The 13,632-nt window shown below is 46.5% G+C and overlaps 1 protein-coding gene across 1 annotated transcript in view; it reads left to right on the top strand.

The window, feature by feature from the left end:
• The window catches only part of slc4a2b (solute carrier family 4 member 2b), a 61,928-nt gene that overhangs the window by 8,875 nt on the left and 39,421 nt on the right, over positions 1-13,632 (top strand). The window lies entirely within an intron of this gene.

Here is a 13,632-nt window from a genome sequence, read left to right as displayed (position 1 = left end):
AGATGAATCACACACGATGTCCTTTTTTGTGAACTCAGTTCTCTAATGAAGTCTTAAATCAGTCCTTTCCTCTCTTTCATTGTCCTGCCTTTATAAGTACAGGCCTGTGTGTCGGGCTGAGGTTTTGACATTACGATCAAGCCTCTATTTCTGGATCGGCATTTTCATTGGCACTTTTGTATTTTATTGAACTGTTCTTAAATTATGCCTTTTGATACAATTTGTAGATCAGCATGTAATCTGTGGTCTCCACTCGCATGCTAAACTGCCGGTCGTCTTGCTGGATCACTGGGTTAAGACACATTTGGGCTCGTGTCGTGAGTCTGGCTCTTAACCTCTGTCCCATATAATCCTGTCTCTCTCTCTGTCTGTCTTTTCCCTTCCTTTTCATTAGAGCACCATGGAATACCTTTGTTTTTTGTTTTTGTTTTTTTTTGTAAGAAAAAAATTGGGCTTGGCCTAGGTAAAAAAAATGTCTTTAACCTCACAGGTCTACATGCAGGGATGCAAACTTAGTCACTTTTAGGTCACAGTCACCTTTTTCATCGCAAAATAGGAGTCTTTCTGAGTGGTTTTATGTCTGCCCTGGTATCTGTCACCTTTGTCACTCTCCATGACTTTGCATCCCTGTCCATTGGATTACGGTCAACGGTTTTGCAAAAGAAGTTCAAGGACACTATCAATCTTTTTGACATACTATGGCATTCTAGCCTTATTAGAAGTGAATATCTCTGATCATTGTTTGGCATATTTGACTAATTTTGAGAAAGTAGGTGGCCATTTTGTGCTGACTCATCACTGCTACAGGCTTCCAGTGTATCTGAAAATGTACCCAAAAACTTTGCGATGAAAATGTCAAGTCAATTTCACAAGTGTTAATCTCCGCCCTCTCCCCCCCCAAAAAGAGTGACTCCAATGTGCCTTATCATCTAAATGTGAGGGGGAAGAGACTGAGAACAGTTACAAGTTACAAGTCAGCATCAAAGCTGGAAATTCTGTCCGTTTTCAAAGTATCCAACTTGTTTTTTTGGGATACATTTGTAATCTGTAGGAGTGATGAGTCAGCCCAGAAATGGCTATCACACATCTTGATGTCAAACCATGGCCTGAGTTACGATATGGCACAAATGTCAAAATAATGGGTGTCCTCCTCCAAAACCTTCAGACTAGACTGGTTTAGCGACTCACAATAAGATTACCCAAGAGATAACAGAAAGGGAATTGTACTTTGCCAGTTCCTCAGATCTCGGCAATCTCCCTGGAGAGACTATAATATCCAGGTTACACACTGTAAGCAGCATCTAATTCATTTTGGGCTGAGTTATTTGGCTTATAAACAGAGGACCTTGTGCGCAGACTCTCTTAAAGGAACACTCCGCCCATTTTCAACCAGCTTTGTATCATTAGAACATCAGTAGTATATCAGAAAACTGTAAACGGTTTTGAAGTCTGTCATTTAATTTGACAGTTATTGAGTGTTAAAGTGTGGACCAGTGACATCACTGGTCCACACTAACTCAAATTAATAACTCATTAACTCAAATCAACTCTCAATAACTGTCAAACTATTCATCATTCATCTAGTTTGACAGTTATTGAGAGTTGATTTGAGTTAATGAGTTATTAATTTGAGTTAGTGTGGACCAGTGATGTCACTGGTCCACACTTTAACACTCAATAACTGTCAAATTAAATGACACACTTCAAAACCGTTTACAGTTCTCTGATATACTACTGATGTTCTAATGATACAAAGCTGGTTGAAAATGGGCACAGTGTTCCTTTAATATTGTTATGAGAGCGTATATAAACTTTATACGCTATACTATAAAGTCTGGCCAAAGAAACTGTTTATTTACTGTTGCTTTAGTGTTTATTTGTTATTTATCAAGTCAACTATTTAATTATTTAATCAAATTTGTGAATGGCAAATTTGAGCCATGTACACTCTTATCTGTATACTATGCTGTGTATATCTTTTTATAAAAAGGCAGTGTAGTCTGAGTTGATCTCATTGGTGGGAAAAGCTCATACTGTAGATAAGTGCGCAATTTGATCCACAGCAGGTTCTTCCCTCACATCACATGATTCATTGTATGCCATGCACTTGGTGTCCTCTGCGTTGTCACGAGGGACAGATCAATGGTGACGGCTCCTAATGATGCGATAGGCTGAATAACCCTATAGTTCCTGGTCTTGACATTTTGTATTGACGTATACAATAGAGATAATGGCATATTGTGCATGGCATTATGGACACTGCTGCTCTTCTTCCTGAATCTGTAGCACTCTGTCACGGCCAGTTACCTCCTTCCTGTTTTCATACCAACTTCCTCCCATAAGAATAGTTTTCCCAATCCCTGGGTGCACACATTTGAGGCTGTGACTAAAAGTCCTGTGGAGAAGGTGAAGTTTAGAAATGAAGTGATTACCCCAGGTCTCTCTCACTTTAGTCTCAAGGAACCCGGCTATATTGATTGTACAGATTGTACTGTACTGTCTCTTCATGGGGACACTGGAAAGACAATATGCGTCTTCCAGGGGAAGTGCAGAGCATCTAGTGCCCGCATCTTCCTGCATTGTCAGCATTCAGCCTTTTCCTTTTGGTCATGTAAAATATTACATAAGCAACAACTAGTTCTCCTCTTAAAAAATAAGATCTCAGAGAGACTGATTGTACATGAGTGGTGACAGAAAATACACTTGTTAAATCTACTCACTCCCTCAAATCGTTGCAATTTATATTACTCCTGTTCCAAATGGTTTTGTTCTGATCATTATTGTTATCCTAACAGTATTATTACAGAAATGCCCTGAGGTGCACACGCTGGTTCCCATGGCTCTGTGCTCAGGACCCCAGTGATCTGTAACTTTATCCCCATGCAGCCAGCCCTCCCTCTTCCACAGTGCTGGGGTCTAGGTTTACTGAGAAAGTCATCTTCAAACACACCCAAGCTAGCTACATGGCTCTATAGACTGTTATCAAGCTAGCTACATGGCTCTATAGACTGTGTTATCAAGCTAGCTACAGGGCTCTATAGACTGTCATCAAGCTAGCTACAGGGCTCTATAGACTGTTATCAAGCTAACTGCAGGGCTCTATAGACTGTGTGTTAGCTACAGGGCTCTATAGACTGTTATCAAGCTAACTGCAGGGCTCTATAGACTGTGTGTTAGCTACAGGGCTCTATAGACTGTTATCAAGCTAACTGCAGGGCTCTATAGACTGTGTGTTAGCTACAGGGCTCTATAGACTGTTATCAAGCTAACTGCAGGGCTCTATAGACTGTGTGTTAGCTACAGGGCTCTATAGACTGTTATCAAGCTAACTGCAGGGCTCTATAGACTGTGTGTTAGCTACAGGGCTCTATAGACTGTTATCAAGCTAACTGCAGGGCTCTATAGACTGTGTGTTAGCTACAGGGCTCTATAGACTGTTATCAAGCTAACTGCAGGGCTCTATAGACTGTGTGTTAGCTACAGGGCTCTATAGACTGTTATCAAGCTAACTGCAGGGCTCTATAGACTGTGTGTTAGCTACAGGGCTCTATAGACTGTTATCAAGCTAACTGCAGGGCTCTATAGACTGTGTGTTAGCTACAGGGCTCTATAGACTGTTATCAAGCTAGCTACAGGGCTCTATAGACTGTCATCAAGCTAGCTACAGGGCTCTATAGACTGTTATCAAGCTAACTGCAGGGCTCTATAGACTGTGTGTTAGCTACAGGGCTCTATAGACTGTTATCAAGCTAGCTACAGGGCTCTATAGACTGTGTTATCAAGCTAGCTACAGGACTCTATAGACTGTGTTATCAAGCTAGCTACAGGACTCTATAGACCACACATGGGCAACATACGGCCCGCGGGCCGGGGGCCCCCTGTGTGGCCCGTGATGGAATTGCAAAAAAAAAAAAAAAAAAAAGTTTTACAGTGCACTTGAACGCAATATGCAATATACCCGCTGAATAAGTGTCCAAATGTTCATGTCATTCTGGGCAATACTCTTCTGTTATAGCATTTCAGTCTGGAATATGGAATATCTTTCAATAATATTTATGACTAAAAGGCTAAAAGTAATCTCATGTGTAAGAAATGACTGTTCTACATTGAAGTAGAAATTTAAATAATTAACTTTTTTGTTTTGGATTTATTTATCTTCAAGAGTGCATTTTTGTTCGTGTGTGACCCTCAACACAGGCTTTGAGAATCCCGGTCCACTTACTGATACTTATGATTAAATTAACCCACTCATATTCTGCTTTATTTCAAGAAAAACATTTTGGCTAGTGGAAATTCTAATTGGCTGGTAACTTTAAAATCTAGCAGCCATATTGGCAGGTGGTGAAAAAAGTTAATTTCAAGCCCTGCAGGGAGAGCAGGGGGTGACATAGGAGTGAGTGAGGAAAAGGATGAAATATTGGTGGTTAAGACTGAATAATGACATCACAATTGTTAATTTAAAATGAGTTATTCCTCTAAACCTGGCTTCAAATGCCCCAAATTTTTAGCGCTGGCGCCGTTCAGCCCCCAAAACCTGGTAGCGAGGACATTTTTTTGCGGCCCTCTCTATCATCAAAGTTGCCCATCCATGGGTTACGGCATGACAATATTTGTTCGGCCCCCGGCAACAATCTGGGTTTCTCATGTGGCCCCCCATGAAAAATAGTTGCCCACCCCTGCTATAGACTGTGTTATCAAGCTAGCTACAGGGTTGCTGGTGCCTTCTTCTTGTTGTAGACTCTTATATTGTCAATATATAAGATACTACCAATAAGGGGTCCCATTACCTGGATGACAAAAAAGTATCTAATGTACTCCAGGCCACTTTAAATAGTTCCTTTGTCAAATGAATAACCTCTCAATGTATCTCAAGTTGTCCCTTTTCAAGTTTCAAAGATAACATAACTTAAAAATATAACGTGTTGACTGCTACACTGTTCTGTTTGTTATATCTGTTTATACACTGTTCGGTTTGACTGCTACACTGTTCTGTTTATTATATCTGTTTATACACTGTTCTGTTTGTTGCTTGCTGTTGTCTACAAGGTACAGAAGAATAGAAATCAGGCCCCTTTTACAGAGAAATCTGCTTTCCTGCACCTCTGTCCTGCTACATCTCTCTGTGTGCTGTCTGTCTCACCTGTATCTTTCCTGTCCCTCTGTCCTGCTACATCTCTCTGTGCTGTCTGTCTCACCTGTATCTTTCCTGTCCCTCTGTCCTGCTACATCTCTCTGTGCTGTCTGTCTCACCTGTATCTTTCCTGTCCCTCTGTCCTGCTACATCTCTGTGTGCTGTCTGTCTCACCTGTATCTTTCCTGTCCCTCTGTCCTGCTACATCTCTCTGTGCTGTCTGTCTCACCTGTATCTTTCCTGTCCCTCTGTCCTGCTACATCTCTGTGTGCTGTCTGTCTCACCTGTATCTTTCCTGTCCCTCTGTCCTGCTACATCTCTCTGTGCTGTCTGTCTCACCTGTATCTTTCCTGTCCCTCTGTCCTGCTACATCTCTGTGTGCTGTCTGTCTCACCTGTATCTTTCCTGTCCCTCTGTCCTGCTACATCTCTCTGTGTGCTGTCTGTCTCACCTGTATCTTTCCTGTCCTTCTGTCCTGCTACATCTCTCTGTGCTGTCTGTCTCACCTGTATCTTTCCTGCACCTCTGTCCTGCTACATCTCTCTGTGCTGTCTGTCTCACCTGTATCTTTCCTGTCCCTCTGTCCTGCTACATCTCTCTGTGCTGTCTGTCTCACCTGTATCTTTCCTGTCCCTCTGTCCTGCTACATCTCTCTGTGCTGTCTGTCTCACCTGTATCTTTCCTGTCCCTCTGTCCTGCTACATCTCTCTGTGCTGTCTGTCTCACCTGTATCTTTCCTGCACCTCTGTCCTGCTACATCTCTCTGTGTGCTGTCTGTCTCACCTGTATCTTTCCTGTCCTTCTGTCCTGCTACATCTCTCTCTGTGCTGTCTGTCTCACCTGTATCTTTCCTGTCCCTCTGTCCTGCTACATCTCTCTGTGTGCTGTCTGTCTCACCTGTATCTTCCCTGTCCCTCTGTCCTGCTACATCTCTCTGTGCTGTCTGTCTCACCTGTATCTTTCCTGTCCCTCTGTCCTGCTACATCTCTGTGCTGTCTGTCTCACCTGTATCTTTCCTGTCCCTCTGTCCTGCTACATCTCTCTGTGTGCTGTCTGTCTCACCTTTATCTTCCCTGTCCCTCTGTCATGCTACATCTCTCTGTGTGCTGTCTGTCTCACCTTTATCTTTCCTGTCCCTCTGTCCTGCTACATCTCTGTGTGCTGTCTGTCTCACCTGTATCTTTCCTGTCCCTCTGTCCTGCTACATCTCTCTGTGCTGTCTGTCTCACCTGTATCTTTCCTGTCCCTCTGTCCTGCTACATCTCTCTGTGTGCTGTCTGTCTCACCTGTATCTTTCCTGTCCCTCTGTCCTGCTACATCTCTCTGTGCTGTCTGTCTCACCTGTATCTTTCCTGTCCCTCTGTCCTGCTACATCTCTCTGTGCTGTCTGTCTCACCTGTATCTTTCCTGTCCCTCTGTCCTGCTACATCTCTGTGTGCTGTCTGTCTCACCTGTATCTTTCCTGTCCCTCTGTCCTGCTACATCTCTGTGTGCTGTCTGTCTCACCTGTATCTTTCCTGTCCCTCTGTCCTGCTACATCTCTCTGTGTGCTGTCTGTCTCACCTGTATCTTTCCTGCACCTCTGTCCTGCTACATCTCTCTGTGCTGTCTGTCTCACCTGTATCTTTCCTGTCCCTCTGTCCTGCTACATCTCTCTGTGTGCTGTCTGTCTCACCTGTATCTTTCCTGTCCCTCTGTCCTGCTACATCTCTCTGTGCTGTCTGTCTCACCTGTATCTTTCCTGTCCCTCTGTCCTGCTACATCTCTGTGTGCTGTCTGTCTCACCTGTATCTTTCCTGTCCCTCTGTCCTGCTACATCTCTGTGCTGTCTGTCTCACCTGTATCTTTCCTGTCCCTCTGTCCTGCTACATCTCTCTGTGTGCTGTCTGTCTCACCTTTATCTTCCCTGTCCCTCTGTCCTGCTACATCTCTCTGTGTGCTGTCTGTCTCACCTGTATCTTTCCTGTCCCTCTGTCCTGCTACATCTCTCTGTGCTGTCTGTCTCACCTGTATCTTTCCTGCACCTCTGTCCTGCTACATCTCTCTGTGCTGTCTGTCTCACCTGTATCTTTCCTGCACCTCTGTCCTGCTACATCTCTCTGTGCTGTCTGTCTCACCTTTATCTTTCCTGTCCCTCTGTCCTGCTACATCTCTGTGCTGTCTGTCTCACCTGTATCTTTCCTGTCCCTCTGTCCTGCTACATCTCTGTGCTGTCTGTCTCACCTGTATCTTTCCTGTCCCTCTGTCCTGCTACATCTCTCTGTGCTGTCTGTCTCACCTTTATCTTTCCTGTCCCTCTGTCCTGCTACATCTCTGTGTGCTGTCTGTCTCACCTGTATCTTTCCTGTCCCTCTGTCCTGCTACATCTCTCTGTGCTGTCTGTCTCACCTGTATCTTTCCTGTCCCTCTGTCCTGCTACATCTCTCTGTGCTGTCTGTCTCACCTGTATCTTTCCTGTCCCTCTGTCCTGCTACATCTCTGTGTGTGCTGTCTGTCTCACCTGTATCTTTCCTGTCCCTCTGTCCTGCTACATCTCTCTGTGCTGTCTGTCTCACCTGTATCTTTCCTGTCCCTCTGTCCTGCTACATCTCTCTCTGTGCTGTCTGTCTCACCTGTATCTTTCCTGTCCCTCTGTCCTGCTACATCTCTGTGTGCTGTCTGTCTCACCTGTATCTTTCCTGTCCCTCTGTCCTGCTACATCTCTCTGTGTGCTGTCTGTCTCACCTGTATCTTTCCTGTCCCTCTGTCCTGCTACATCTCTGTGTGCTGTCTGTCTCACCTGTATCTTTCCTGCACCTCTGTCCTGCTACATCTCTCTGTGCTGTCTGTCTCACCTGTATCTTTCCTGTCCCTCTGTCCTGCTACATCTCTCTGTGCTGTCTGTCTCACCTGTATCTTTCCTGTCCCTCTGTCCTGCTACATCTCTCTGTGTGCTGTCTGTCTCACCTGTATCTTTCCTGCACCTCTGTCCTGCTACATCTCTCTGTGCTGTCTGTCTCACCTGTATCTTTCCTGTCCCTCTGTCCTGCTACATCTCTCTGTGTGCTGTCTGTCTCACCTGTATCTTTCCTGTCCCTCTGTCCTGCTACATCTCTGTGTGCTGTCTGTCTCACCTGTATCTTTCCTGCACCTCTGTCCTGCTACATCTCTCTGTGCTGTCTGTCTCACCTGTATCTTTCCTGTCCCTCTGTCCTGCTACATCTCTCTGTGCTGTCTGTCTCACCTGTATCTTTCCTGTCCCTCTGTCCTGCTACATCTCTCTGTGTGTGCTGTCTGTCTCACCTGTATCTTTCCTGCACCTCTGTCCTGCTACATCTCTCTGTGCTGTCTGTCTCACCTGTATCTTTCCTGTCCCTCTGTCCTGCTACATCTCTCTGTGTGCTGTCTGTCTCACCTGTATCTTTCCTGTCCCTCTGTCCTGCTACATCTCTCTGTGCTGTCTGTCTCACCTGTATCTTTCCTGCACCTCTGTCCTGCTACATCTCTCTGTGTGCTGTCTGTCTCACCTGTATCTTTCCTGTCCCTCTGTCCTGCTACATCTCTCTGTGTGCTGTCTGTCTCACCTGTATCTTTCCTGTCCCTCTGTCCTGCTACATCTCTGTGTGTGCTGTCTGTCTCACCTGTATCTTTCCTGTCCCTCTGTCCTGCTACATCTCTCTGTGCTGTCTGTCTCACCTGTATCTTTCCTGCTCCTCTGTCCTGCTACATCTCTGTGCTGTCTGTCTCACCTGTATCTTTCCTGTCCCTCTGTCCTGCTACATCTCTCTGTGTGCTGTCTGTCTCACCTGTATCTTCCCTGTCCCTCTGTCCTGCTACATCTCTCTGTGCTGTCTGTCTCACCTGTATCTTTCCTGTCCCTCTGTCCTGCTACATCTCTGTGCTGTCTGTCTCACCTGTATCTTTCCTGTCCCTCTGTCCTGCTACATCTCTCTGTGTGCTGTCTGTCTCACCTTTATCTTCCCTGTCCCTCTGTCATGCTACATCTCTCTGTGTGCTGTCTGTCTCACCTTTATCTTTCCTGTCCCTCTGTCCTGCTACATCTCTGTGTGCTGTCTGTCTCACCTGTATCTTTCCTGTCCCTCTGTCCTGCTACATCTCTCTGTGCTGTCTGTCTCACCTGTATCTTTCCTGTCCCTCTGTCCTGCTACATCTCTCTGTGTGCTGTCTGTCTCACCTGTATCTTTCCTGTCCCTCTGTCCTGCTACATCTCTCTGTGCTGTCTGTCTCACCTGTATCTTTCCTGTCCCTCTGTCCTGCTACATCTCTCTGTGCTGTCTGTCTCACCTGTATCTTTCCTGTCCCTCTGTCCTGCTACATCTCTGTGTGCTGTCTGTCTCACCTGTATCTTTCCTGTCCCTCTGTCCTGCTACATCTCTGTGTGCTGTCTGTCTCACCTGTATCTTTCCTGTCCCTCTGTCCTGCTACATCTCTCTGTGTGCTGTCTGTCTCACCTGTATCTTTCCTGCACCTCTGTCCTGCTACATCTCTCTGTGCTGTCTGTCTCACCTGTATCTTTCCTGTCCCTCTGTCCTGCTACATCTCTCTGTGTGCTGTCTGTCTCACCTGTATCTTTCCTGTCCCTCTGTCCTGCTACATCTCTCTGTGCTGTCTGTCTCACCTGTATCTTTCCTGTCCCTCTGTCCTGCTACATCTCTGTGTGCTGTCTGTCTCACCTGTATCTTTCCTGTCCCTCTGTCCTGCTACATCTCTGTGCTGTCTGTCTCACCTGTATCTTTCCTGTCCCTCTGTCCTGCTACATCTCTCTGTGTGCTGTCTGTCTCACCTTTATCTTCCCTGTCCCTCTGTCCTGCTACATCTCTCTGTGTGCTGTCTGTCTCACCTGTATCTTTCCTGTCCCTCTGTCCTGCTACATCTCTCTGTGCTGTCTGTCTCACCTGTATCTTTCCTGCACCTCTGTCCTGCTACATCTCTCTGTGCTGTCTGTCTCACCTGTATCTTTCCTGCACCTCTGTCCTGCTACATCTCTCTGTGCTGTCTGTCTCACCTTTATCTTTCCTGTCCCTCTGTCCTGCTACATCTCTGTGCTGTCTGTCTCACCTGTATCTTTCCTGTCCCTCTGTCCTGCTACATCTCTGTGCTGTCTGTCTCACCTGTATCTTTCCTGTCCCTCTGTCCTGCTACATCTCTCTGTGCTGTCTGTCTCACCTTTATCTTTCCTGTCCCTCTGTCCTGCTACATCTCTGTGTGCTGTCTGTCTCACCTGTATCTTTCCTGTCCCTCTGTCCTGCTACATCTCTCTGTGCTGTCTGTCTCACCTGTATCTTTCCTGTCCCTCTGTCCTGCTACATCTCTCTGTGCTGTCTGTCTCACCTGTATCTTTCCTGTCCCTCTGTCCTGCTACATCTCTGTGTGTGCTGTCTGTCTCACCTGTATCTTTCCTGTCCCTCTGTCCTGCTACATCTCTCTGTGCTGTCTGTCTCACCTGTATCTTTCCTGTCCCTCTGTCCTGCTACATCTCTCTCTGTGCTGTCTGTCTCACCTGTATCTTTCCTGTCCCTCTGTCCTGCTACATCTCTGTGTGCTGTCTGTCTCACCTGTATCTTTCCTGTCCCTCTGTCCTGCTACATCTCTCTGTGTGCTGTCTGTCTCACCTGTATCTTTCCTGTCCCTCTGTCCTGCTACATCTCTGTGTGCTGTCTGTCTCACCTGTATCTTTCCTGCACCTCTGTCCTGCTACATCTCTCTGTGCTGTCTGTCTCACCTGTATCTTTCCTGTCCCTCTGTCCTGCTACATCTCTCTGTGCTGTCTGTCTCACCTGTATCTTTCCTGTCCCTCTGTCCTGCTACATCTCTCTGTGTGCTGTCTGTCTCACCTGTATCTTTCCTGCACCTCTGTCCTGCTACATCTCTCTGTGCTGTCTGTCTCACCTGTATCTTTCCTGTCCCTCTGTCCTGCTACATCTCTCTGTGTGCTGTCTGTCTCACCTGTATCTTTCCTGTCCCTCTGTCCTGCTACATCTCTGTGTGCTGTCTGTCTCACCTGTATCTTTCCTGCACCTCTGTCCTGCTACATCTCTCTGTGCTGTCTGTCTCACCTGTATCTTTCCTGTCCCTCTGTCCTGCTACATCTCTCTGTGCTGTCTGTCTCACCTGTATCTTTCCTGTCCCTCTGTCCTGCTACATCTCTCTGTGTGTGCTGTCTGTCTCACCTGTATCTTTCCTGCACCTCTGTCCTGCTACATCTCTCTGTGCTGTCTGTCTCACCTGTATCTTTCCTGTCCCTCTGTCCTGCTACATCTCTCTGTGTGCTGTCTGTCTCACCTGTATCTTTCCTGTCCCTCTGTCCTGCTACATCTCTCTGTGCTGTCTGTCTCACCTGTATCTTTCCTGCACCTCTGTCCTGCTACATCTCTCTGTGTGCTGTCTGTCTCACCTGTATCTTTCCTGTCCCTCTGTCCTGCTACATCTCTCTGTGTGCTGTCTGTCTCACCTGTATCTTTCCTGTCCCTCTGTCCTGCTACATCTCTGTGTGTGCTGTCTGTCTCACCTGTATCTTTCCTGTCCCTCTGTCCTGCTACATCTCTCTGTGCTGTCTGTCTCACCTGTATCTTTCCTGCTCCTCTGTCCTGCTACATCTCTGTGCTGTCTGTCTCACCTGTATCTTTCCTGTCCCTCTGTCCTGCTACATCTCTGTGCTGTCTGTCTCACCTGTATCTTTCCTGTCCCTCTGTCCTGCTACATCTCTCTGTGCTGTCTGTCTAAAGAGACCCGAATGGTCTCTTTCCATTGTTCAATGACTAGCCTAAGCCTTGAATATTGTTACATTACTGCTTAGCAACTCCTCTGGTCCAGACAAAACCAGGACAGAGGAGGAAGAGGACAGTTCCTTCTCAGGACCAATCCTTTTCATACTTTGAAAATATTTTTTTAATATTAATCTGGATTGAGGGCGAATACATTCAGAGTAATGTTATTGGTATATACTGACTAGCAGCTAGACTGTGCGCTATTCTCAGAAAGCCATCTGAATTTGCGGGCATCCAGGTGGTGCAGAGGTAGGGTCGCAGGTTCGAGCCCCCGTGTTACCTCCGGCTTGGTGGTTGGTTGTGCCGGTGAAGCCCCGCGCTGTCAGCTGAAAAGAAGTGGCTGGCAACGACCGGCACAGGGACGGGGAGAGCGGCATCCAAAAAAAGTGTGATTTAAAAGAAGGGGAGAAAAGAAACCCATCTGAATTATGAGTAACGTTAACTGTTCTTCTTTTTGGAAATTCAGCTGGCCGTCTTGACTTCCCTGAGAGAGAGAGAGCAAGTGAAATACAGAGAGAGAGAGAGAGAGAGAGCACGTGTGGAGCAGTTACAGGCTGAGCAAATCAATGTGCTTAACTCATTGAATGCCAATGACGACAGCTGTCGTCAATTCAAATACTGACGTAGAGTGCCAAAGACGACGATTGTCGTCAATTGCGTTTTTTGACGGTGGGACGTGGATCAATCCCTGATACATCTCTGGTACAACTATTGTAGCTATTGGAGGTCTATAACCTATTTTACAGAACCCTTAGGTGGCGACAGTGCTCTCCACATAACAGAAAGGCAAGGAAAAAACAAAGAAGAAGTCGTTATGGAAACGGAAATCGCATCGCATCCGTATGCATCGATATGCTGAAGCACGTTACTGCAGCTGTGCCTGCAGCAGCCAATCTGCTCCCACAATTGAGCCGCTCCGTGTCGGTTGCGACAGCACATCCGCACATCCACACCGTGGAGTTGTTATTATTCTCAACTGGAAGCATCGTTGCCGGTGACAAACACACGCGGAACGCTGTAAAAAAACTGGATGTTGCGCACCCTTCACTGTGCGCACAGCAAACTCAGCAGAGAGCCACCACAGACAGGAGGAGGAGTGTGCAGTTGAGGCGAGGCGAGGCGAGGCGGGGCGGGGCGGGGGGGGGGGGGAGGGGGCACGCAGAGCAGCACGCAACACCCAGACAGACCCAGGCAGCAGGACAGGATTGACAAACGCAAGCCAGAATATCCGATGCCCACCAGCAGCAAATCAAGACCAGCAAGAAGCTGCAACCAGCAGCGCACGCAGGGGCCAGCGCTGCTGGTTGTAGCTAAAAATATTATTCTGCCAAACAAAATTCCCTGGCCTAAACTGTTTTATTGAAGGAAATTATTTTTGAGGTGTGACTACATTAGAAAAGATTAGCTTCAGAGTCAGTGATGTGCTTGAAATGTTTAATTTCACAAAAGGCCAATTATCTCAGCTTCTAGAAAAAAATTGCTGTTTTTGGATGAATCAAGCTATCTTCTCCGGCTCATAACTAAAGAACGGAAAATGGGATCAATAAACTTTTTTTTGCAGATGATAGAATAGAGTCTCATCGTTCTTTGTGCGTGTTCAGTGTTTACATAGTAATATCACACAATATTCTGTGGGCCTCGAGAAATCACTGAAAACGCTCTGAAACTCTGGCACTGGGAGCGTCCGTTCTCCAAAAGTGGCTGGCACTCAATGAGTTAAAGGAGTACTTACCT

The sequence above is a fragment of the Poromitra crassiceps genome (genome assembly GCF_964638095.1).
Source record: "Poromitra crassiceps genome assembly, chromosome: 2".
NCBI lineage: Eukaryota > Metazoa > Chordata > Actinopteri > Beryciformes > Melamphaidae > Poromitra > Poromitra crassiceps.
Note: the sequence above shows the minus strand (reverse complement) of the source record. Positions and strands in the feature narration are given on the sequence as shown.